Source organism: Carcharodon carcharias, assembly GCF_017639515.1.
Source record: "Carcharodon carcharias isolate sCarCar2 chromosome 27 unlocalized genomic scaffold, sCarCar2.pri SUPER_27_unloc_2, whole genome shotgun sequence".
NCBI classification, from domain to species: Eukaryota; Metazoa; Chordata; class Chondrichthyes; order Lamniformes; family Lamnidae; genus Carcharodon; species Carcharodon carcharias.
Window position 1 is genome coordinate 1,904,464 of NW_024470635.1, and position 26,250 is coordinate 1,930,713.

Consider the following 26,250-nt stretch of genomic DNA (forward strand, 5'->3'; position numbering starts at 1 on the left):
TCTCCCCATGTAGGTTTGAATCCGGCCAACTAAGCTTCTCGTTGTTTCTAATTTTAACCGAGTGCTGATGGTACTAATTATTGTTTAACTAGAGGGAAAGCCATCCAAACACATCAGTGTTCTCTTATTTCCATCCATTTGTCAGCCTTCCACAAATTTCCAGTCGGAAATGGAATAAAAACTGAGCCAAATTGGTAATATCATTTCGTTCTGGTATTTGTCTCTCCTTAGGCCTCTGCTACTTTTGGTATGTCTCTATTATATATGTATATCTGAATTTATTTACAGGATGTGGGTGTCGCTGCCTAGGCTAGCATTTATCGCCCATCCCTAATTGCCCTTGAGAAGGTGGTGGTGAGCTGCCTTCATGAACCGCTTCAGTTCCTGTGGTGTAGGTACACCCACAGTCTGATGGGGTGGGGGGTGCTCCAGGATTTTGACCCAGTGACAGTGAAGGAACAACAATATATTTCCAAGTCAAGATGGTGAGTGACTTGGATGGAAACTTCCAGTTGGTGGTGTATCTGCTGCCCTTGTCCGTCTAGATGGAAGTAGTCATGGGTTTGGAAGGTGCTGCTAAGGAGCCTTGCTGAGTTTCTTCAGTGCATATTATAGATGGTACACAATGATGCCACTGTTTGTCGGTGGTAGAGGGAGTGCATGTTTGTGGAAGAGGTGCCAATCAAGCTGGCTGCTTTGTCCTGGATGGTGTCAAGCTTCTTGAGTGTTGTTGGAGCTGCTCTCATCCAGGCAAGTGGAGAATATTCCATCACTCCTGATTTGTACTTCGTAGATGGTGGACAGACTTTGCGGTGTCAAGAGGTGAGTACTCATTGCAGGATTGCTAGTCTCTGACCAGCTCTTATAGCCACAGTGTTTATATGGCAAGTCCAGCTCAGTTTCCGTTCAATGGAAACCCCAAGAATGTTGATAGTGCAGGATTTAGCAATGGCATTGAACGTCAAGGGACAATGGTTAGATTCTCTCTTGTTGGAATTTGTCATTGTCTGGCACGAATATTATTTGCCCCTTGTCAGCCCAAGACTGGATATTGTCCATGTCCTGCTGCATTTGGACAATGACTGTTTCAGTATCTGAGGAGTTGCGAATGGGCTGAACATTGTGCAATCATCAGCGAACATCCCCACTTCTGACCTTATGATGAAGCAGCTGAAGATGGTTGGGCCTAGGACACTACCCTGAGGAACTCCTGCTGAGATGTCATGGAACTGAGATGATTGACCTCCAACAACCACAATCATCTTCCTTTGTGCTTGGTATGACTCCAACAAGCGGGGAGTCGTTCCCCCCCACCCCCCCAGTGATTCCCATTGACTCCAGTTTTGCTAGGGTTCCTTGATGCCACACTTGATCAAATGCAGCCTTGATGTTAAGGGCAGACACTCTCACCTCACCTTGGGAATTCAGCTCTTTTGTTCATGTTTGAATCAAGGCGTTAATGATGGCAGGAGCTGAGTGGTCCTAGTGGAACCCAACTGGGCATCAATGTGCAGGTTATTGCTAAGCAAGTGCCACTTGGTAGCACTGTTGATGACCCCTTCCATCACTTTATTGATGATCGAGAGTAGACTGATGGGATGGTAATTGGCCTGGTTGGACTTATCCTGCTTTTGTGTGCAGGACATTCCTGGGCAATTTTCCACATTGATGGGTAGATGCCTGTGTTGTAGCTGTGCTGGAGCAGCTTGGATAGTGGCACGGCATGGAGCACAAATCTTCAATACAATTGCAGAATACTGTCAGGGCCCATAGCCTTTGCAGTATCTAATGCCTTCAACCGATTTTCGATATCACGTGGAGTGAATCGAGTTGGCTAAAGACTGGCATCTGTGATCCCGAGCACCACCAGAGGAAGCTGAGGTGGATCATCGGCTTGCCATTTCTGGCTGATTATTGCTGTAAATGCTTCAGGCTGATGTGCTGGGCTCCTCCATCATTGAGGATGGGGATATTTGTGGAGCCTCCTGGTCCACTGCAGCCCCGAGAACACAATCAGCTTTAGATCCAGAATATTAAACTTCAGCCCAGTTACAGGGGTAATGATCAGCAGCAGAAACAAACCTCAACTGTCAGACTGAACATGGTTCAGTCCTAAAAGCAAAGAACTGTGGATGCTGGAAATCCAAAACAAAAACAGAAACAGAAATACCTGGAAAAACTCAGCAGGTCTGGCAGCATCGGCGGAGAAAAGCACAGTTGACGTTTCGAGTCCTCATGACCCTTCAACACAGTTCAGTCCTGGATGTGATAAACAGCAGCAATAATAGTAGAGTCCAACCCCTACAGTCAGCTATGAACTTGCTGGTGTCTCTGCAGTTGTGATGAGTGAGTGAATTTCTTCCCACAGTCAGAGCAGGTGAATGGTCTCTCCCTAGTGTGAACTCGCTGGTGTGCTTTGAGCTGGGCTGAAGACCTGAATCTCTTTTCACAGGAAGTACAGCTGAATGGCCTCTCCTCAGTGTGAATTTGCTGGTGTTTCAGCAGGTCAGAGGACGCAGTGAATCCTTTCCCATAGACAGGACAGGTGAACGGTCTCTCCCCAGTGTGAATCCGTTGGTGTATCAGCAGGTCAGATGACTGAGTGAATCCCTTCCCACATTCGGAGCAAGTGAACGGCCTCTCCCCAGTGTGAACTCGTTGGTGTCTCTGCAGGTCGGATGACTGAGTGAATCCCTTCCCACACTCAAAGCAGGGGAACAGCCTCTCCCCAGTGTGAATTTGTTGGTGTGTTCGCAGGTGGGATGACTGAGTGAATCCCTTCCCACACTCGGAGCAGGTGAACGGTCTCTCTCCAGTGTGTATTCGCTGGTGCTTTTGCAGGTGGGATGACCGAGTGAATTTCTTCCCACACTTGGAGCAGGTGAACAGCTTCTCTCCAGTGTGACAAAGCTGGTGCACCAGCAGGTGGGATAACTAACTGAATCCCTTCCCACACTCGGAGCAGGTGAAAGGCCTCTCTCCAGTGTGAAACCGCTGGTGTATAAGCAGGTTGGATGACTGAGTGAATCCCTTCCCGCATTCAGAGCAGGTGAACGGCCTCTCTCCACTGTGCACTCGCTGATGTCTCAGCAGGTCAGATGACTGAGTGAATCTCTTCCCACACTCAGAGCAGGTGAACGGCCTCTCTCCAGTGTGAACCCGCCAGTGTCTCAGCAAGTCAAATGACTTAGTGAATCCCTTCCCACACTCAGAGCAGGTGAATGGTGTCTCTCCAGTGTGAACTCGCTGGTGTGCTCGCAGGTTGGCTGACTGAGTGAATCCCTTCCCACAGTCAGAGCAGGTGAATGGCTTCTCCTCAGTGTGACTGCGCTGATGCTTTTGTAGCTGAGATGGGTAATTGAATCCATTTCCACATTCCTCACATTTCCATGGTTTCTCCATAGTGTGGATATCCCTGTGTCTCTCCAGATTGGATGATCAGTTGAAGCCTCGTCCACGCAGAGAACACGTGTACAGTTTCTCCCCACTGTGAATGGTGCAATGTTATTTCAGGCTGTGTAACTGGTTAAAGCTCTTTCCACAGTCAGTTCACTGGAACACTCTCACTCAGGTGTTTGTATGTGTCTCGGTGCTTTTCCAGTCACACTGATGTTTGAAATCTATTCCCACAGACAGAACTGACAAACATTTCTCCTTCCACAGTCAAAGGCCGATGATATTCAGGTCCTGATGAATTGAGTGACTCTGTCAGATCTTGATGTGATGTTTGGTTTGAGTTTGAGTCTGCAAGTCCTCCCCTTCCAATACCCTATGAAAGGAGTGTACAAGAGTCATCACTGTCAGTGCAGTATAGAAATTCAGAACAAACAATCCTAGTTTCCATGGAACATTTTTTCCTCTCTTGTTTCTCCAAAGTTGCAAATCCCCATCCCACACACTCTCCCTCCTTCCTGTGCTGAAATCAAAACAGAGTTTTGGAGAATTCTTTCCGTTTATTTTTAACAAATTTATACAGCCTGAGATAACAATATGTTTGACCATTCACTTCCGTCATTACTCGTGACAAAACATTAATCTGAAACCCCCTGACCGACTGTACAGAAGAGCAGATGTTAACCTTGTGTCCAAAACTTACTGGGTGGAGATTTAATGAGTGATCATGAAGGTGGTTTCTCCAAACCTCCCAGGGTTTCCTTCCTTCCTTCTCTCTGGGATCAGTCTCACGGCCCATTCTGGTTCCAGCTTCTCTTCCTGATGACTAATTAACTCCAATTAAAAACTGAGAAGACTGAAGACATTGTTTTCAGTCCCTGCTCCAATCTCCATTTCTCAGATACCAACTCCATCCCTCTCCTGGGAACAGTCTGAGATTAAACCACTCTGTTCACAACCTTGGCGTTACACTTGATCTCGAGATAAGCTTCTGACCTCATATCCCTGCCGTCAATAAGATCGCCTGTTTCCACCTCCATAATATCACCCAACTTCACTCTGTCTCAGTGCATCTGCTGCTGAAACCCTCATTCACGCCATTGTTACCTGCAGACTCGACTATTCCAACACACTCCTGGCTGGTCTTCCACATTCTACCCTCCGTAAAGTTTAAGCCATCCAAAACTCTGCTATCTGTGTCTTCACTCACACTGAGTCCCATTCCCCGAACACCCCTCTGCTTCCTGACCTGTCTTGGCTCCCGGTCAAGCAACAACTTCATTTAAAATTCTCATCCTCGCTTTCAAATCATTCCCTGGCCTTGCCCCTTCCTATCTCTGTAATCTCCTCCAGCCCCACAACCCTCTGAGATATTTGCACTGCTCTAATTCTGGATTTTTGTGCATTCTCTATTTTAATGTCTCCACCATTGGTGACCCTGCCTTCAGTTCCCTCATTCTCAAGCTGTGAAATTCTCTCTCTACACCTCTCCCTCTGTTTACTACACTTTCCCCCTTTAAGACACTTGAGCACTGCTAATAAAATGACATTCTGTCAAACTTTTCATCTTGTACTCATCAGGACAGACGCAAGAACAGGGAATTTCAAAGATTATCAATCGGGCTCATAATGTGGCTCACTTATGCTTGCTAGAAGCTACATATATTCATACACAGGGAACTGTCCACTGCAGGCAGAAGGTGCTTGTCCAGGCATGGGGCCTTTTGTTGAATTTAACAAAAGCATGGAGGATGATAGCTCTTTGGTGCATTCTCCATGGCAATGCCTTGACCAATCAGAGCTCACTAGCCAACCCGTCAACACCCTTTCCTCGTGCAGCATAAATTGTTGTTTGCTCAGAAATGTGGTTTTCTTGCATCTGTCCAGATGAGTGCAACATGAAAACCTTCAGCGGTATGTCTCTTTTCAGCAATACTTAAATTCTGTAAGAATGAGTGACTGTGGGTTTATAATTCTATTGTTGCTGATCTAAAAGTCCCGGTGACCGCACATTTTATGAATGTCTCTCTCGGGTTCTGGTGGAAACCCTGTTGTTCATTGCGCCGAAGAGCGAAGAATGCGCATGCGCCCATAGCACATTTGTCCCTCCCCCTCATTGTCCTGGAATCGGGGCGCATGCGCCTTGCTGCACATTACCCCCAAAAGAGATGGCGCTCTCGCATGCGCTCATCCCTATATTGCTCTATAAAGATGGAGGTCGCGCATGCGCCCATCACTTCATTGCCCCTATAAAGATGGTGACCGTGAACAAAAACAGAATTACCCGGAAAAACTCAGCAGGTCTGGCAGCATCGGCGGAGAAGAAAAGAGTTGACGTTTCGAGTCATGACCCTTCGACAGAACTTGAGTTCGAGTCCAGGAAAGAGCTGAAATATAAGCTGGTTTAAGGTGTGTGTGTGGGGGGCGGAGAGATAGAGAGACAGAGAGGTGGAGGGGGGGGGTGTGGTTGTAGGGACAAACAAGCAGTGATAGAAGCAGATCATCAAAAGATGTCAACAACAATAGTACAATAGAACACATAGGTGTTAAAGTTGGTGATATTATCTAAACGAATGTGCTAATTAAGAATGGATGGTAGGGCACTCAAGGTATAGCTCTAGTGGGTTTTTTTTTTATTTTATATAATGGAAATAGGTGGGAAAAGGAAAATCTTTATAATTTATTGGGAAAAAAAAGAAGGGGGAAACAGAAAGGGGGTGGGGATGGGGGAGGGGACTCACGACCTAAAGTTGTTGAATTCAATATTCAGTCCGGAAGGCTGTAAAGTCCCTAGTCGGAAGATGAGGTGTTGTTCCTCCAGTTTGCGTTGGGCTTCACTGGAACAATGCAGCAAGCCAAGGACAGACATGTGGGCAAGAGAGCAGGGTGGAGTGTTAAAATGGCAAGCGACAGGGAGGTTTGGGTCATTCTTGCGGACAGACCACAGGTGTTCTGCAAAGCGGTCGCCCAGTTTACGTTTGGTCTCTCCAATGTAGAGGAGACCACATTGGGAGCAACGAATGCAGTAGACTAAGTTGGGGGAAATGCAAGTGAAATGCTGCTTCACTTGAAAGGAGTGTTTGGGTCCTTGGACGGTGAGGAGAGAGGAAGTGAAGGGGCAGGTGTTGCATCTTTTGCGTGGGCAAGGGGTTGTGCCATAGGAGGGGGTTGAGGAGTAGGGGGTGATGGAGGAGTGGACCAGGGTGTCCCGGAGGGAGCGATCCCTACGGAATGCCGATAAGGGGGGTGAAGGGAAGATGTGTTTGGTAGTGGCATCATGCTGGAGTTGGCGGAAATGGCGGAGGATGATCCTTTGAATGCGGAGGCTGGTGGGGTGATAAGTGAGGACAAGGGGGACCCTATCATGTTTCTGGGAGGGAGGAGAAGGAGTGAGGGCGGATGCGCGGGAGATGGGCCGGACACGGTTGAGGGCCCTGTCAACGACCGTGGGTGGAAAACCTCGGTTAAGGAAGAAGGAGGACATGTCAGAGGAACTGTTTTTGAATGTAGCATCATCGGAACAGATGCGACGGAGGCGAAGGAACTGAGAGAATGTTTTCCTGGACTCGAACTCAAGTTCTGTCGAAGGGTCATGAGGACTCGAAACGTCAACTCTTTTCTTCTCCGCCGATGCTGCCAGACCTGCTGAGTTTTTCCAGGTAATTCTGTTTTTGTTTTGGATTTCCAGCATCCGCAGTTTTTTTGTTTTTATCTCTGTGTTTAATTGACTGCCACTGCTCTTCAAGAAATGCCTACCTCCTTGAAGAAGTTCTGTTCCTCTCTGCGACAAGATTTCCGGATTTCTCTGTTGCCTTGTTCACCTTCATTGCTTTCCATTTCTCTCCTAGTGTTTGACAAGGTGTTTACTAAAACCCGCTTTCACAGCCATATCTCCTTTCTCAGTGACTGTCTCCGTCTCCGACTTACCCCACATGGATTTCAACTGAAATTCCACCCCTCATGTTTCGAACCCACCCAGGATTACAGGTATCTCCGGGACATAAAACGTTTCTCGGACTGCTGTTCCCGTCACATTCTGAAATCCACTCTCAGTGCCATGCGCCGCCATATGAACACACTCGACCTCTCCCTCCAGCAGCACCGCCGTACCCTTTTTCAAAGCTGCGCGTGCCCCCAGTTTCATTTTATTCTTCGGCTCATCCGACGCCTCAACAAGAAACTTTTTCTGTTTCTCTCAAGTGCTAAGGAACACAAGCTCCAACAACTCATCGACACCAACACCCATCTAGGACCCTCCACCCCTGCCTGTCCCTCCGTCCCCACCCCATCTTCCAATCCCAGCCCCAGCCGTGTATTCACTATACCCCCTGACCTTCCCCTCTCCGATGCTGAACGTTCAGTGCTCAGCAAAGGACTTAGTTTCATACCCTTACGCCCTCACCTCAATGAATTTCGGGCTCGGCATGATACTGAACTCTTCTTCCGCCGTCTTCGTCTCCGGGCTCACTTCTTTGGGCAGGAGTCCTCTCCCAGTTCAACGGATCCTTTTACCCATCTTCAATATTCTCCCTCCACCTGGACCCCTCCCTCTGGATTCTTACCTTCTCTCGATCTTTTCATTGAGAACTGTCGGCGCGACATTAGTCGTCTCAATTTCTCTGCTCCTCTCACCCATTCTAACCTGTCTCTCTCTGAACTTACTGCACTCCATTCTCTCAGGTCCAACCCTGACATTGTCATCAAACCTGCTGACAAGGGTGGTGCTGTTGTTGTCTGGCGCACTGACCTCTACCACGCGGAGGCTGAGCGTCAACTCGCAGACACTTCCTCCTACCTCTCCCTGGACCATGACCCCACCACTGAACATCAAGCCACTGTTTCCAGGACTGTCACTGACCTCATCTCCTCTGGGGATCTCCCTCCCACAGCTTCCAACCTGATAGTTGCCCAACCTCGGACGGCCCGCTTCTATCTCCTACCCAAAATCCACAAACAGAACTGCCCCGGTAGACCGATCGTCTCAGCTTGCTCCTGCCCCACAGAACTCATTTCTCGTTATCGTGACTCCCTTCTCTCTCCCCTTGTCCAGTCCCTTCCCACCTACATCCGTGATTCCTCTGACACCTTACGTCACATCAACAATTTCCAGTTCCCTGGCCCCTACCGTTTCCTCTTCACCATGGACGTCCAATCCCTCTACACCTCCATCCCCCACCAGGATGGTCTGAGGGCCCTTAGCTTCTTCCTCGAACAGAGGCCCGAACAATCCCCATCCACCACTACTCTCCTCCATCTGGCTGAACTTGTTCTCACGCTGAACAATTTCTCCTTCAACTCCTCTCACTTCCTCCAAATAAAAGGTGTGGCTATGGGTACCCGCATGGGCCCCAGCTATGCCTGTCTCTTTATGGGGTATGTGGAACATTCCTTGTTGCAGTCCTACTCCGGCCCCCTTCCACAACTCTTTCTCCGGTACATCGATGATTACTTTGGTGCTGCTTCATGCTCTCGTCAGGACTTGGAAAAATTTATTAATTTTGCTTCCAATCTCCACCCCTCCATCATTTTCACGTGGTCCATCTCTGACACTTCCCTTCCCTTCCTTGACCTCTCTGTCTCAATCTCTGGTGATAGACTGTCCACCAATATCCATTACAAACCCACCGACACCCACAGCTATCTCGACTACAGCTCCTCACACCCCACTTCCTGTAAGGACTCCATCCCATTCCCTCAGTTCCTTCGCCTCCGTCGCATCTGTTCCGATGATGCTACATTCAAAAACAGTTCCCCTGACATGTCCTCCTTCTTCCTTAACCGAGGTTTTCCACCCACGGTCGTTGACAGGGCCCTCAACCATGTCCGGCCCATCTCCCGCGCATCCGCCCTCACTCCTTCTCCTCCCTCCCAGAAACATGATAGGGTCCCCCTTGTCCTCACTTATCACCCCACCAGCCTCCGCATTCAAAGGATCATCCTCCGCCATTTCCGCCAACTCCAAACACATCTTCCCTTCACCCCCCTTATCGGCATTCCGTAGGGATCGCTCCCTCCGGGACACCCTGGTCCACTCCTCCATCACCCCCTACTCCTCAACCCCCTCCTATGGCACAACCCCTTGCCCACGCAAAAGATGCAACACCTGCCCCTTCACTTCCTCTCTCCTCACCGTCCAAGGACCCAAACACTCCTTTCAAGTGAAGCAGCATTTCACTTGCATTTCCCCCAACTTAGTCTACTGCATTCGTTGCTCCCAATGTGGTCTCCTCTACATTGGAGAGACCAAACGTAAACTGGGCGACCGCTTTGCAGAACACCTGCGGTCTGTCCGCAAGAATGACCCAAACCTCCCTGTCGCTTGCCATTTTAACACTCCACCCTGCTCTCTTGCCCACATGCCTGTCCTTGGCTTGCTGCATTGTTCCAGTGAAGCCCAACGCAAACTGGAGGAACAACACCTCATCTTCCGACTAGGGACTTTACAGCCTTCCGGACTGAATATTGAATTCAACAACTTTAGGTCGTGAGTCCCCTCCCCCATCCCCACCCCCTTTCTTTTTTTTCCCAATAAATTATAAAGATTTTCCTTTTCCCACCTATTTCCATTATATAAAATAAAAAAAAAACCCACTAGAGCTATACCTTGAGTGCCCTACCATCCATTCTTAATTAGCACATTCGTTTAGATAATATCACCAACTTTAACTTTAACACCTATGTGTTCTATTGTACTATTGTTGTTGACATCTTTTGATGATCTGCTTCTATCACTGCTTGTTTGTCGCTACAACCACACCCACCCCCACCTCTCTGTCTCTCTATCTCTCCACCCCCCACACACACACCTTAAACCAGCTTATATTTCAGCTCTTTCCTGGACTCGAACTCAAGTTCTGTCGAAGGGTCATGAGGACTCGAAACGTCAACTCTTTTCTTCTCCGCCGATGCTGCCAGACCTGCTGAGTTTTTCCAGGTAATTCTGTTTTTGTTTTGGATTTCCAGCATCCGCAGTTTTTTTGTTTTTATCTGGTGACCGTGAACTCGGGCCTTCCTGCCGCAGCGCCGAGCAAACCCGGGACCGCTGGCTCCTTATTGAGGGTTTGGGGCCGACACCGTGAGTTTATGAAGCTTCCAAACTCACCCGCCGGCTCTATTCTATTCACGGCTTTGATTTCGGCTCTGGATCCGCACTCGCTCTTTTTAAATCCGCATTTTAAATCCACTCGCTCGAGCTGTCTTCCGGTCTGCACAGGCTGCGCATATTGCGATTCCAAATGATTGACGGAAGCTCAGGACCAATAGAAAAATGGGGCGGGGCTGGAGGATCGAGCGGGAGCGATTGCTCCTCCAACCAATCGGAGTGAACGAGGGGCGGAGCCCGCTGGGAGTGGAGAATGCGCACTACCTGGGCGGGACTGGAGTGAAGGCATAAATAAAAACAAAAAACTGCGGATGCTGGAAATGCAAAACAAAAACAGAATTACCTGTAAAAACTCAGCAGGTCTGGCGGCATCGGCGGAGAAGAAAAGAGTTGACGTTTCGAGTCCTCATGACCCTTCCACAGAACTGAGTGAATATAAGGAGAGGGGTGAAATATAAGCTGGTTTAAGGTTGGCGGGGGGGGGGGTGGTGGTGTGGTTGTAGGGACAAGCAAGCAGTGATTGCAGCAGATAATCAAAAATGTCACAGACAAAAGAACACAGAGGTTTTGATATTATCTAAACGAATGGGCTAATTCACTTGCATTTCCCCCAACTTAGTCTACTGCACTTGTTGCTCCCAATGTGGTCTCCTCTACATTGGAGAGACCAAACGTAAACTGGGCGACCGCTTTGCAGAACACCTGCGGTCTGTCTGCAAGAATGACCCAAACCTCCCTGTCGCTTGCCATTTTAACACTCCACCCTGCTCTCTTGTCCACATGTCTGTCCTTGGCTTGCTGCATTGTTTCAGTGAAGCCCAATGCAAACTGGAGGAACAGCACCTCATCTTCTGACTAAGCACTTTACAGCCTTCCAGACTGAATATTGAATTCAACAACTTTAGATCTTGAACTCTCTCCTCCATCCCCACCCCCTTTCTGTTTCTTTCCCCCCCTTCCTTTTGTTTTTTCCAATAATTTATATTGATTTTTCCTTTTCCACCTATTTCCATTATTTTAAAATCTTTTATGCCCTGCTAGTCTTTCCACCCCACCCCCACTAGAGCTGTCCCTTGAGTGCCCTAACATCCATTCTTAATTCGCACATTCGTTTAGATAATATCACCACCTTCAACACCTCTGTGTTCTTTTGTCTGTGACATCTTTGGATTATCTGCTCCTATCACTGCTTGCTTGTCCCTACAACCACACCACTCCCCCCACTTCTCTCCCCCCACCCACCTTAAACCAGCTTATATTTCACCCCTCTCCTTATATTCACTCAGTTCTGTGGAAGGGTCATGAGGACTCGAAACGTCAACTCTTTTCTTCTCCGCCGATGCTTCCAGACCTGCTGAGTTTTTACTGGAATGAAGGCGGTCGGGCTGAAAGTCCAGTGGGTGAGAAAGGGCCGAGTGCAGGAGGGGAATGGAGCCAGAGGGTGGACTGGAAGCGTTCACAAACACCCGGTGTAGGACTCCAAATCCGGATTACAAACAAAAACAAAAAATACCTGGAAAAGCTCAGCAAATCTGATAGCATCTGCAGAGAAGAATACAGTTAACGTTTCGAGTCCGTGTGACTCTTCATCAGGGTTCGATCGAACAGTTATGTGGACTCGAAACATTAACTGTGTTCCTCTCCGGAGATGCTGTCAGACCTGCTGAACCTTTCCAGGTATTTTTGTTTTTGTTTCAGATTTCCAGCATCCGAAGTATTTTGCTTTTACCTCCACCTCTCTAGCTCTCTTTCCTCCTGGAATTGCTCTTTAAAACCTGCCTCTTTGACCAAACTTTTGATCATCTGACTGAATATCTCTTGATGTGTTGTATTTTGTTTTCTTATGTGAGTATGAAGTGCCTTTCGTCATTTTATTTCATTAAAGGTGCTTTATAGCTTATAAGTTGTTGGTAGTTACAGCCTCTCTGGGGGTCATTTCATTTTTTGCTTGTAGCAGATGGCATGTTTAATATGATATTGGGATACCGGTGTGAGCATGCAGATGTGATTTGTTACGTGTGACTTAACGAACATGCGGAAAGGCAGGGGTGAGTCTGCATTGAAGAACATTTCCCAGACATGCTCAGCTACTCAACAACAGAACAACATTGAGGGATTAATGTGGACAGTAGAATGAGGCAACATGTTAAATCATCAAGACACTGATACATATCCTAGAGAGTATGTTTAAATCTATTCAGCATTTTCTTCAGTGCTTAAGTATCCTTTCCATATGGAGTCTGGAACTGCACACAGTCCTTCAAGTTCACCAATATCCTCTGGAAATTTAAGATTCCCTCACTGCTGTTGCACTAAATTTCTCTCGAAATGAACATCAGCTCTATCTTTGTTCTCTTATCAATTTCTGTTGTTCCTTTCGTCATTTATGTGGGTGTATTTTATTTCCAGAACTCTTTGATCATCTACCCCATTTCTTACATTCTAACCAATAACTGCCTCCTTATTGCTCCTCTCAAAATGAACCTCCTCACATTTCACTAGATTGAATTTTATTTCCCATTGATCTGTCCAGTTTGCCAGTCTGTTTCCATCTTCCTGGATTTTTGTGCAAAATTCCCCATTCTTCACTATCACCCAACTGTTGTCACCTGTAAATTACATAAAGATATTTCCAATTCCAAGTGATGAACAGTAGTTGCTCCCAGCAGGGATCCCTGCAGGACATCACTTCTCACTTTCTTCCAGTCTGAGAAACATCTCCTAACTCCTTCCCCCTGACCACTGTTTTGTGCTCAGATCTGCTGCTGGACCCTTCACTCCACAGTGTCCTCGGTCACCCTCATAGGCCACATATCCTGCAGACATGAGTGGAGCAGTGGTGAGGGGATGGGGATCAGGTCCTATGTTGGCAGCATTGATGAAGTGGGCTCCTCTGTCTAATGTGTTCTGAGGCACCGCCCCGGCTTGATTTCAAATCTTTCCACTTAAAAAATATATATATCTTATTGAAGCCAGTCACAGTCTCTCCAGTGTAACACACACACAAAATGAACCCTTCAAATAAGATGTTACACTTTGAAATCAACTGATCTTTGAGAAACTATGAAATGGGTCATTGTAAAATATCGGCTCAGGGTTACTTTGGGCAGGTAGAGAACCAAACCAAAATGGGACAAGAGACTGAGTTGAATTTAGTTACAGAGGAACAGGAAGAAGGAAACAAAACCCTGGGAGGTTTGGAGAAACCACCTTCACGATCGCTCGCAATGAAAAAGCAATGGAGCTGATGGGTGGGCAAGGAGGATTCAGAAACACCAGGTGTGGATGTTTGAGTATCGGGGAGACTGAAGCCATTGTTTTCATTCCCTCATTACCAACTCCATTCCTCTCCCTGGAAACTGTCTGAATCTAAACCAGACTTGACGTGATGTCAGGTTTGACTCCAATATACGTTCTGACTTGGGTGTATGTGTCCCGGTGATTTTCCAGTCACACTGATAATTTAAATCTTTCCCCACAGACAGAACAAACATTTTTCCTTCCATAATCAGAGGCTGATCATACCTGAATTCAGTGATTACATTAGATCTTGCAAGACTTTTAGTTTGAGTTTCTCATCTGAAAATCTCTCCCTCTAATCCCCTATAAACAGAGTTTAGAGAAATTATCACTGTCAGTACAGGGTAGAAATTCAGAACAGACAATTCTGGTTTCTATAGAATATTCATCCTCCTTTCATTTCTCCAATTCTATAAATCCCTGTCCCACACACTCTTCCTCTCTCTGCTCACTGTTCCAGATTCAGTGCCTGGTCTCCAACTAGTTCTTTTCTCCTCTCCAGATTCTTTCTCTTCCTGTCCTTAAAGTGGTGACTCAGACTGTGGGTCAATCCCATTCCTTCACTCTAATTCTACCAAATAATTCAACTCACAACAAATCATCTTTAATAACTTTATTAGTCATTTTGAATGTTTGGAAAAAAAATCACCTTCTCTCAATTTTGGAGAACAGAAAGTCCAGTGGTTAGTTCAGAGCTTCCTTCTCCCAAGGTCTGTTCTAACAAGCTGTGTCTATCTGAGTTACATTTATACAGACTCACTCACTCAGTAAACGATGAGATCTCACTGAACTATGACACAAGCTGTGTCTATCTGAGTTACATTTATACGGACTCACTCACTCAGTAAGTGATCAGGTCTCTCTGAACTATGACACAAGCTGTGTCTATCTGAGTTACATTTATACAGACTCACTCACTCAGTAAGTGATGAGATCTCACTGAACTATGAAAAAAGCTGTGTCTATGAATGACATTTATACAGACTCACTTACTCAGCAAGCGATCAGGTCTGACTGAACTACAGCAACAACAGCAACAACTTATATTTATATTGGGCTTTTAACATAATAAAATGTCCCAAGGAGTTTCACAGGAGCATAAGGACAAATTAGGTCAGATGGCCATATTAGGTCATCTTAGACCAAAGCATGGTCAAAGAGGCCTGCTATAAGGAATATTTTAAAGGAGGAAAGTGAAGTACAAAGATAGAGAGGTTTAGGGTGGAAATTCCAGAGCTAAGTGTCCAGGCAGCTGAAGGTACAGCCACAAATGGTGGAGTGATTAAAACTGGGGATGAAGGACATCCAGTAATGGTGCTCCATGCACGTGGGCCCCATAGTCCAGGCTCAAGGCCCAAATCTGAAATTTGGGACATAGTTTGACCATCCCTGGTCTCAGAGGAAAACAATTCCCCATATAAACACCTTGTAGGATCTTTGTTTATTGATACCATAAGAAGGTCGGACCAGTTGAGTCCTCCAGTGTACTCGATGGGGATTGAATTTAACTGACTTAAATCGTCTGTGTTTCAGTGCCAGAACAAGAGTATGCTTTTGTTGACATTAAAAATACAAATACTGAAAAGCAAAGCCTGGGGAAATACACAGCAGGTCAATCACCATTAGAAAGTGATAAATTAATCGTCACTGTTTCAGGCTCCACTGGTACTTAATAGTCTTCATGACATCATCGCACTGGGACTGGATGACATCATAAGAGTGCATTGTTTCTTAATGATCCACATCAATAACAAGAGGAAATATTAATAAACCTGAGCACATTATCTAGGCTGACACTCCAGGGTGACATTGAGGGACTGCTGCACTGTCAGAGACAGCATCCTTCAGATGGAACTTATGGAGGCTCTGGTCACAATCTTCTAATCCTCCTTATATCGTAGTGGTGTCAAAGCATTGACGGAGTGTAAATGTTACACCCCTGTTCAAAAACACAGCAATTCCAGAACAATCAGTTTCGCATCGGTAGTGGGAAAGGTTGGGGCCAATAATCCCGGTCTAAATCAATGCTTGGAAAAGAATGGGTTATTATTTCCAGCATTTTATGTTTTTAATACCGACACAATCCCTGGATCCCAAGGTGAGGAGAGGCATCTGGGCTGTGTGGGGAGCTGGGACTTGTCCATGAGAGTAACGAAAGGTCTGAGAACTGAAATAATCTAGAATTAGAAAGGAGAAAAGATCCAAAAATGGAGCAGTCGGGAACAGGACATCAATCAGTCTCCTCTTATCCTGGAGAAATCAAGGAGTCAACATTCTGTGTATTTGAAACAAAGCTGATTTATTTAACAGACATCAATATATTAAACTCCAGCCCAGTTACAGGGATTATTAACATCAGTAAAAATAAACCCCAACTGTCAGAATGAACATGGTTCAGTTCTGGATGTGATTAACAGTGACAGTAACAGCAGAATCAAGCATGTTAAGGGAAGCAGAGGGTAAATAGAAATTATTTCTGCTGGTTAGGCAGTCTAGGAATAGGCAGTGTAGTCTAAAAGTTAGAACCAGACCCTTCAGGAATGCAATTACATCGGATACATGACACAGAAACAGGCCATTCGGCCCAACCAGTCCATGCTGGTGTTAATGCTCCACTAGAGCCTGGTCTCATCTTTCCTCATCTAAATCTGCTATTGTAATCATCTATTCCCTTCTCCCTCTTGTGTTTCTCTAACTTCCCCTTAAATAATATAAGATGTGATTCCACAATTGGACAACACTCACTAAACAATCCTGATTGTGCTAAGAATTACTGGAACAACTAATTTAAGATTATCAGCCGGGCTCACACTGTGGCTCACTTACATGTGCTAGAAGCTACATAAAGGCCCACACAGAGCCCTGTCCTTTCCAAAAATAAAAAGAATACACCCACACATTGCACCCTTTTTAACTAAACATAAACTAAATCTACTCTGGGCCCCATCCACTGACTGTAAATCTTTTTCTATAATATGGTGACCAGAACTGCCCTCTTTATTCTGGCTGGTAAGATTTAGGTTCAGGAGTCACAGATTACCCAAAAAGGGGGCTAAGCTCAAGAGATTTTAAAGGAGTTTATTAAGAAGCAACAGTTTAAATATGATGCGAAAACGAAATAGACACGAAAAACACACGACCCAAGACAGGTGAGAACAGTTTACCAGTCCTGGTGGACAAACGGACAGATGACACAGAGTGAGTGCAGGTCTCTGTAGCTGGTGGTGACAGACTCCTCTGAACGGTTAACTGGTGTGAACCAGAGTTGGGCTGAAGCCAGTATGGATCACGTCAATATCTCTGTGCTCTCGAGAGCCTGTTTTAACCTTTACACAGACAGTTGGTTTACGGATGGGTCATGAGTTCCAATTGTAACATGGTTAGAAATGGCTTGTCTCAGGACCTATGCTAGAGACATGTCCTTGGCAGAGATAACAGGCCTGTCCTGTGTTTGTCAGCCAGCAAGCTGCTATGGAAGCTTTCTTCATAAGAGTGAGCTATTTCTGTAATATTCCACACACTTCTGAAGATTTTACAGAGTTATTAGACAGTGATTTCTTACAGTCCACTACTTGGACTAAACTTGTCTCCATTCCCGTGCCGAGGGGATTTCTGTACCAGGCAGGAGGGGTAACATTTGGGAACTCTCGATTTTCCGCCAATTCTCATTCCTTTTCTTTCTGGTGGATAATGGAGGTGTGTAATGTGCAAGTCAGTAAGAATTGTCAGCAAGGATTAATCAGCAATTTCTAACTGGAGATGTTAATCAGTGGAACCTCTCAGACACTGAATTGTAGAGTTTGTACCAAAGATCAATTTAGGATCGAAGTGAAAGTTCGGAATCTTGTTGTAAACTAATTTCTGATGAGAGTTCCTGAATTATGGAGAAAGATCAGAGACAGCGGTTCTTAAAGGGACACTGCAGCCTGAGAACACAATCAGCTACAGATCCAGAATATTAAACTCCAGGCCAGTTGCAGGGATTATTAACATCAGCAGAAATAAACCACAACTGTCAGAATGAACATGGTTCAGTCCTGGATGTGATTAACAGCAGCAACTACAGCAGAATCTAATCTCTAAAGTCACTTATGAACTCGCTGGTGTTTCAGCAAATGGGGTGACCGAATGAATCCCTTTCCACACTTGGAGCAGGTGAACGGCCTCTCTCCAGTGTGAATTCGCTGATGCACTTTGCAGTCTGAAGAAGACCTGAATCTCTTTCCACAGGAAGTACAGCTAAATGGCCTCTCCTCAGTGTGAACTTGCTGGTGCTTCAGCAGGTCAGAGGATCTAGTGAATCCCTTCCCACATACAGGGCAGGTGAATGGTCTCTCCCCAGTGTGAAGCCGTTGGTGTATCAGCAGGTATGATGATTGAGTGAATCCCTTTCCACACTCAGAGCAAGTGAATGGTCGCTCCCCAGTGTGAACCCGCTGGTGTATCAGCAGGTCAGATGACTGAGTGAATCCCTTCCCACACTCGAAGCAGGTGAACGGCCTCTCTCCAGTGTGAACTCGCTGGTGTGTCAGTAGGTTGGATGACTGAGTGAATTGCTTCCCACACTCAGAGCAGGTGAATGGCCTCTTCCCACTGTGAACTCTCTGGTGTGTCAGCAGATTAGATGACTTGGTGAATCCCTTCCCACACTCAGAGCAGATGAATGGCCGTTCCCCAGTGTGAACTCGCTGGTGTGTTTGCAGGTGTGATAAGTGAGGGAATCCCTTCCCACACTCAGAGCAGGTGAATGGTATCTCTCCAGCGTGAAACCGCTGATGAGTCAGCAGGTGGGATGACTGGGTGAAACCCTTCCCACACTCGGAGCAGGTGAATGGTCTCTCTCCTGTGTGAACTCGCTGGTGTGTCAGCAGGTCAGATGACTGAGTGAATCCCTTCCCACATTCGGAGCAGGTGAACGGCCTCTCCCCAGTGTGACGGCGTCGATGGTTTTCCAGCTGGGATGGGTAATTGAATCCTTTCCCACAATCCTCACATTTCCACGGTTTCTCCATGGTGCAGGTGTTCCTGTGTCTCTCCTTGTTTGATGATCAGTTGAATCCTCATCCACACACAGAACAGTGTACAGTTTCTCCCCACTGTGAATGGTGTGATTTATTTTTTCAGACTGTATGACTGTTTAAAGCCCTTTCCACAGTCAGTTCACTGGAACACTCTAACTCGGGTGTGGGGGTCTCGGTGCCTTTCCAGACACACTGATGTTTGAAATCTTTCCCACAGACAGAACAAACATTTCTCCTTCCACATTAAAAGTTGATTGTATTCGGGTCCTGATGAATCAATTGACTGTCTGATTTTGATGTGATGTTTGGTTTGAGTTTCCCATCTACAAGGTGTCCCCTTCTTATACCCTGGAAAAGGAGTTAACAAAAGTCACCACTATAAGCACAGGATAGAAATTCAGAACAAACAACTCTAACTGCTCTGGAACATTTTTTCCTCTCTTGTTCCCCCAAAGCAGCAAATCCCTGTCCCACGCTCTCCCTCCTCCCTGTGCTGAAATCCAAACAGAGTTTTGGACAATTATTTCTGTATCTTTTTAACAAATTTCTACAACTGGAGATAACAATATGTTTGATCATTCACTTCAGTCATTACTCGTGACAAAACATTAACCTGAAGCCCCCTGACTGACCATACAGAATAGCAGACGTTAACCTTGTGTCCAAAACTTACTGTGTGGAGGTTTAATGAGTGATCATGAAGATGGTTTCTCCAAACCTCCCAGGGGTTCCTTCCTTCCTTCTCTCCCCCTCTAACTGAGTTAAACCTGGGATCAGTCTCATGGCCCATTCTGGTTCCTGCTTCTCTTCCTGATGATTAATTAACTCCAATTAAACACTGAGAAGACTGAAGACACTGTTTTCAGTCCCTGCTCCAAACTCTATTTCTCAGATACCAAATCCATCCCTCTCCCTGGGAACAGTCTGAGAATAAACCAGTCTGTTCACAACCTTGTTGTTACATTTGATTTCAACATGAGTTTCTAACCTCATATCTGTGCCATCACTAAGACCGCCTGTTTCCACCTCTGTAATATCACCCAACCTCACCCCTGTATCAGTGCATCTGCTGCTGAAACTCTCATCACTGCCGTTATTATCTCCAGACTCGAATATTCCAACACACTCCTGGCTGGTCTTCCACATTCTACCCTCTGCAGACTTGACCCCATCCAAATGTCTGCTGTCTGTGTCTTCATTCACAGCGAGGCCCATTCCCGTCACACCCCTCTGCTTCCTGACCTTCCTTGGCTTCTGGTCAAGCAACAACCAGATTGTATAATTTTGATTCTTGTTTTCAAATCCCTCCATGGCCTCACCCCCTCCCTATCTCTGTAATCTCCTCCAGCCCCACAACCCTCTGAGATATTGACACTCCTCTAATTCTGGTTTTGTACATTCCCTATTTTAATTGCTCCACCATTAGTGACCGTGCCTTCAATTCTCTTATCCCCAAGCTCTCAAATTCTCTCCCTATCTCTACCACACTTTCCTCCTTTAAGACATTTGATATTGTAAAAAAAAAGAAACATTCTGTCAAAACTTTTTATCTTGTACTCACCAGGACAGATACAAGAACACCAAATTTCAAAGATTATCAGACGGACTCATAATGTGTCTCACTTTGTCATGAAAACATAATAACTTTCACATTAGTGTGATTTATTGTAAAGGTAGGTTAATGGTGAGGTTTGGATTAGTTTCTCTGTGTGGATGTGTGTGTGAGTGGGGGGGGTGGGGGATTTAACTGAATTGGAGACAGCTAGTCTGGAGCTTTTGAGTGATCAAAAGGGAAGATAGGTTTAAAATGCTAAATACATAAACATGGCTGAAGTTTTTGAATGTGAGGTGAGAGGAACATTTGCATTTTTGGATAAAGAGTAGTTTGAATTTCAAAGGGGTGGTAAGGTGTTACACCCAGCCATAAGAAGTTAGGCCAAACAGTGAGTTTATTTTTTTCCCAAAGGTTACTGATAATATGGGTATTATGAAAGATTTATATTCTGAGAAAAGTAAAGTTGCAAAGACATATTGGAACAATGGAAATTACATTAAAAAGGGAGAAACATGTATAAAGGAGATGATGCTATGGGTAAGGGTGAAGGAATTCTAAGATCTAACAGGTGTGAAAAGCATCCAGCCTCTATGCATTAAGTTACTGTCTACAGGAACTGAAGCTAAGAAAACTCAGTGTGAATATCACTGTCCAGGGTATTATGCTCTTTGCCTAGGTCTGTTAAAAGTTATTTGTTTTTACAGTTGCCTTAACGTGTAACGGAGTCAGATTAATTAGGGAATTTAGGAGTTATTATAGTAGTAATTTGTAGATCTATGTATGTGCTTAAAATCTTTTCTTCTATTATTAAATGTTTAATTTAGTTTCATAAAAAATAAATTCCAAGCCTCTGTGGACTTATTACTACTGAATTCAAGGCACGCACCTCAAACTAAAATACAAATTGCAAAAACAGTTGTGGCAGCTGTTTTAAGTTTCCCTCTGGGATTTGTGCAGCTCAACGTTTAACTTTTGCTGTGCCATAACAACTTACACTTGCTAGAAGCTACATATATTCATCGACAGGGACTTGTCCTCTGCAAGCATTAGGAACATGTCCAGGCTTGGCGCCTGTTATTGGATTAAACAAAAGCATAGGGAACAATAGCTCCCTGCTGTATTCTCCATGGCAACTGACTAGCCAACCAATCAGCACCTTTTTCTCAAGCAGTAGAAATTACTGTTCCCTTTGAAATTTGATATTTGTGTCTGTGTCCTGATGAGTGAAAATCTTCGATAACATGTCTCTTTTTTCAGTCATGCTCAAGTTCTGTCCATCCAAGTGACTGTTTAAGACTCTCCTTAAAACAATTTGCCCAAGCTTTTGGTCACCAGCCCTAATATCTCTTTATGTGTCTGGATGTCACACTTTGTTTTATAATTTTCCTGTGAAGCTCACTGGGATGACTTATGATGTTAATAGAAGTTGTTGTTGTTTCTGACTGTTACCCTGATCTCCTGTTTTACAACAAGCCATTGATTTCACACCAAACTCCATCTCTGATTTATTGTCCCTCCTGCGGGTCATTCATCCAGGTCTGAAGCCTCTGTAAAGGTGGCGCCCACGCATGCGCCCTGTTGGAAATTGCCACTTACAAAGATGGCGACCGCACATGAGCCTCATTCCCCCCATAAAGATGGCGGCCGTTAACTCGGGCCTACTTCCGGAAAAAAGGCCGAAGCTATCGTCCCAATTAGTGAAACGCAGGACCGAAAGCTCCTTATTGAGAGTTTCGGGCCGACTTCGTGACTTTATGAAGCCTCACAACTCACCCGCAAGCTCTATCTATGTTCACGTTTTTATTTTCGGCTCTGAATCCACACTCGGTCTTTCCAAAACTCGCATTTTAAATCCGCTCGCTCGATCTCTCTTACCATCTGTCTCCAGGTACTGCGCATGCTCCAACACAATGATTGATGGCAGCTCCGGACCAATAGGAAGAGGAGGGCGGGTCTGGTGGACCGACAGGCAGCGACTTGTCCTCCAGCCAATCGCAGTGAATGAGGAGCGGAGCCGACTGGGAGTGACATGCGCAGTGCGGATTCTGGATGGGACTGAAGGGGGTCGGGTTCAAAGTTCAGCCGAGGAGAAAGTGCCGAGTGCAGGAGAGGAATGGAGCTGGAGGGTGGACAGGGAGGATTCACACAGACCCGGTGTAGGACTCCAAACCCGGATTAGAAACTCTCGGAGCCGAGTTTACACCGAGTGTTTGGAAACTCCTTTTCTAGGGGGTTAGAAAGGGAGGATATACACACAGCAAACTCAAACCAAGAGAAATGTTTGTCTCTTCTCAATTTCTACCCTGGACTGACAGTGATGGGTTTTTCAAGAATCTCTATTTCACAGGATATTGAAAGGGAAGGATTTGCTGACGGGAAAACTCAAGCCAAACAGCACATTGTGATCTGATACAGTCATTTGATTCACCAGAACCTGAATATCATCAGCCTTTGGCTGTGGAAGGAAAAAGGTTTGTCTGTCCTGTTTGTGAGAAAAGATTTTAGTTATCAGCGTGACTGGAAAAGCACTGAGATATTCAAAATCCTGGTTAGACTGCACCAGACGAACTAAATACAGCACCGAAAGAGGTCATTCAGCCCATCGAGTCCATGCCAGCTCTCTGTAGAGCAATTCTGTCTGTTTCATTTCGCCTGCTCTATCTCAAAGACCTGCAAGTTTATTTTCATCAAGTGCACATGCGCTGTCACCATTTTTGTAAGGGGCAATATTTGTGAAAATGTTTCAATGACAGAATGGGAACAACTTGCCCAACAAAATGCTTCATGCTTTGAGTTGCAATGTCTTATTGATGAGGCAGAACAACGATTCATGTCAAAGTCTGTGACATCAATCTGCGCCTTTAACATAACTTTCCAAGGCATTTCACAGAAATGTCACAAAGTAACATTTGACACTGAGCCACATAAGGAGATATTAGGGCAATTGACCAAAAGCTTGGTCAAAGAGGTAGGTTTTTGGTAGTTTCTTAAAAGAAGGAAAGAGAGATGGAGAGGTTTGAGGAGGAAATTCCAGAGCTTATGTCCTAGGCTAATGAAAGAATGGTCACCAATGGTGGAGATATATGTGGGAAAATATGTCATGAAGAGGACATAAAGAGGTTGCCAACAGATATAGAGGTTGAGTGAGTGGGCAAAAATCCAGCAGATAGAGTATAATGTGGGAATGTGTGAAGCTGTTCACCTTGGCAAGAAGAATAAAAAAAGCAGACTATCACTTAACTGGAGAATGACTGCAGAATTCAGAGGTACAGAGGAATCTAGGTATTCTAGTGCATGAGTCAGTATTCAGGGACAGCAAGTAATTAAGAAGGCAAATGGAATGTTATCCTTTATTACGAGAAGAATTGAACCTAAAGGTAAGGATGTTTTGGTTCAGTTATGGAGAACATTGGTGAGATCACATATAGAATGTTGTGTGCAGTTTTGGTCTCTTTATTTAAGGAAGGGTGTAAGTGCATTGGATGCAGTTCAGAAAAGATTTACTAGATTGATACCTGGAATGAGCGGGTTGTCTTTTGAAGAAAGGTTGGACAGACTGGGCTTGTTTCCACTGGAGTTTAGAAGAGCGAGGGGTGACTTGAGTTAAGTAGGTAAGATCTTGAACAGCCTTGAGTAGGTGGACGAGGGAAAGGATGTTTCCTCTTGTGGGCGAGTCCAGATCGAGGGGGCACTGGTTTAAAATTAGGGGTCGCCATTTTTGGACAGAGATAAAAAGAACTTTTTTCTCTCGGGTTTGTGCGACTTTGGATTGCCTTCAAAAGCGGTGGAAGCGGGGTCATTGAATGTTTTTAAGGCAGAAGTTGATAGATCCTTGTTCATCAAGGGAATAATAAGTTATTGGAGGTAGATGAGGATGTGGAATTCGAAATACAAGGTTAGCCATGATCTTATTGATGGTGGAGGATGCTTGAGGGGCTGAATGGTCGACCTCTGCTCCTATTTTGTACATTTGTATATCGAGAAGAGGAATGAAATAAATTTCCAAACTAATGCTATTAGTAAGCTTCTTTCTCTCACCTAAGCAGGTTTGACATTCATCCGTGACACCAGAAAAGAGATCCAATGCTCTGCCTACAAGATCCAGGGCCTCCGATGACATCGCCTGGCTACTCTCAGTTAACTCCATCTGCAAGAGAAACTCTGCAAACTCTGTTTCTTGTTCCCAGGAGATCAGTCTAAGCTCTGCTGTGACACTAAGCAAGGGAGGCAGTGTTCCTGTACATGGGGGCAGGTTCACCTCCTCATCAACCAATCTCTGAATTCCCATCTTTCTCCATCCAACCTCCACACACACCAGTGAGTTCAGACTGGAGAGAGAGGGTTTAAATGCTTAGGCTGTGACAAGTGCTTTAAAAATTCACATTCACTGATGTTTCACCAGACCATTCACTGCTCTCACTACAGGTGGAGGTTCAGGTGATTGACAATCCTGCTGCTACACCAGTGAGTTCACACCAGGGAGAGATCATTCACCTGCTCCATGTATGGGGAGGGATTCATTGATTCATCCAACCTGTTGACACAAGTGAGTTCACACTGATGGAAGATCTTTTGAATGTCTGGATTGCAGGAAATGTTATAAATGTTCAATGGAGTTGATGTGCCATCAATGTGTTCACACTGATGAGAGACAGTTCAGATGCTCTCACTGGGTTCAGGTGATCATGTGAGTTCAGTGTCCACAAGTGCACTCACACTGGGGAGAGAGGCTGTTCATTTGTTCCTTGTGTGAGAAGAGATTCACTTATTCATCCCACTTCACTACAAATCGACTTGTTCACACTGAGAAGAAACCTTTTTAAAGTTCTCACTATGAGCGGAGATTTGAAAGCAAAATGGATTCGCTGAAACACAAACATATTCACACTGGGGAGAGGCTCTTCACCTGTGTGTGGGAAGAGATTCACTTACTGAGACACAAGCGGGGTTGGATTCTGCTGTCATTGCTGCTGTCAATCACATCAAGGACTGAACCATGTTCATTCTGAGAGTTGGGGTATGCTTCTGCTCATGTTAATAATCCCTGAAACCGGGCTGGTGTTTAATATTCTGGATAAATGTGAAATAAATCACTTACAGTTCAAGCACATTGTTGTAGATTTTTGTCTTTCCCACTTGGGTGTTTAACAGCACCTGGCTGGTGCTCAGAAAGGACAGTCTGGGGGGAGGATCATACAGTAGGAACAGAAATTCAGCCTGGACACAGTCTTTCAAGGTCACACTGAAACGGACAAACAACATTTTGTTCTTTCTCATCTCTCTTAACTGACAGCAAAGTCCCTATGAGGGTTAAACCCGACATCTGTAAGAAATGGGTAAGAAATGTGTCCCAGCCACTTTCTTCCATGGTTCAGAGATCTGAGACATGGAACAGAAGTATCCTATACAAATGTGTTTGGAGTCCAGAACAGCAGTGAACACTGAAAACGTGCTGTCGAACCAGAGATTGGTGTAAAACTGTCATCTGTTTCTGGTTGAAAATGAAACTGCAGGTTTAAGTTGAATGGAAAAATTGGTAACCAGGGTTTCACAATGACTCAACGCAGGATCCAGCCATCCAGCTGCACGATTTGTTACGGAACTCGCTGCTCCCTTGATCCTTCAGCCTCTGAGTTCCCTTTCTGTTGGTTTCCACAACAATCAATCACCACTCGTCAACATTATACTGTCAGATGGAGTTCAGGGGCTGGGAGAAAGAAAAAAAATTGAGGGCATGAATCTGAGTTGGGAAATAATATCACCATTTTAAAATAAAAATAATTACTGCAATTAATATATTCATTTTGCACATGATAGTAAGGAGTGGGAATAAATAATATTCACTGCTTTGTGCCCTTTTATTTATCAATTATTGTGAC

The 26,250-nt window shown here is 45.3% G+C and overlaps 1 long non-coding RNA gene and 1 pseudogene across 1 annotated transcript; one reads left to right on the top strand and one right to left on the bottom strand.

Annotated features, from left to right (window-relative positions):
• Positions 1–1,367: 1,367 nt before the first annotated feature.
• On the bottom strand, positions 1,368–22,266 carry LOC121273878 (annotated as a pseudogene).
• A 196-nt stretch (positions 22,267–22,462) lies between these two features.
• LOC121273880 lies at positions 22,463–25,476 on the top strand. Its single transcript, XR_005942101.1, has 2 exons — positions 22,463–22,842; positions 24,418–25,476. It is a non-coding gene; the product is annotated as an uncharacterized LOC121273880 (long non-coding RNA).
• Positions 25,477–26,250: the final 774 nt, after the last annotated feature.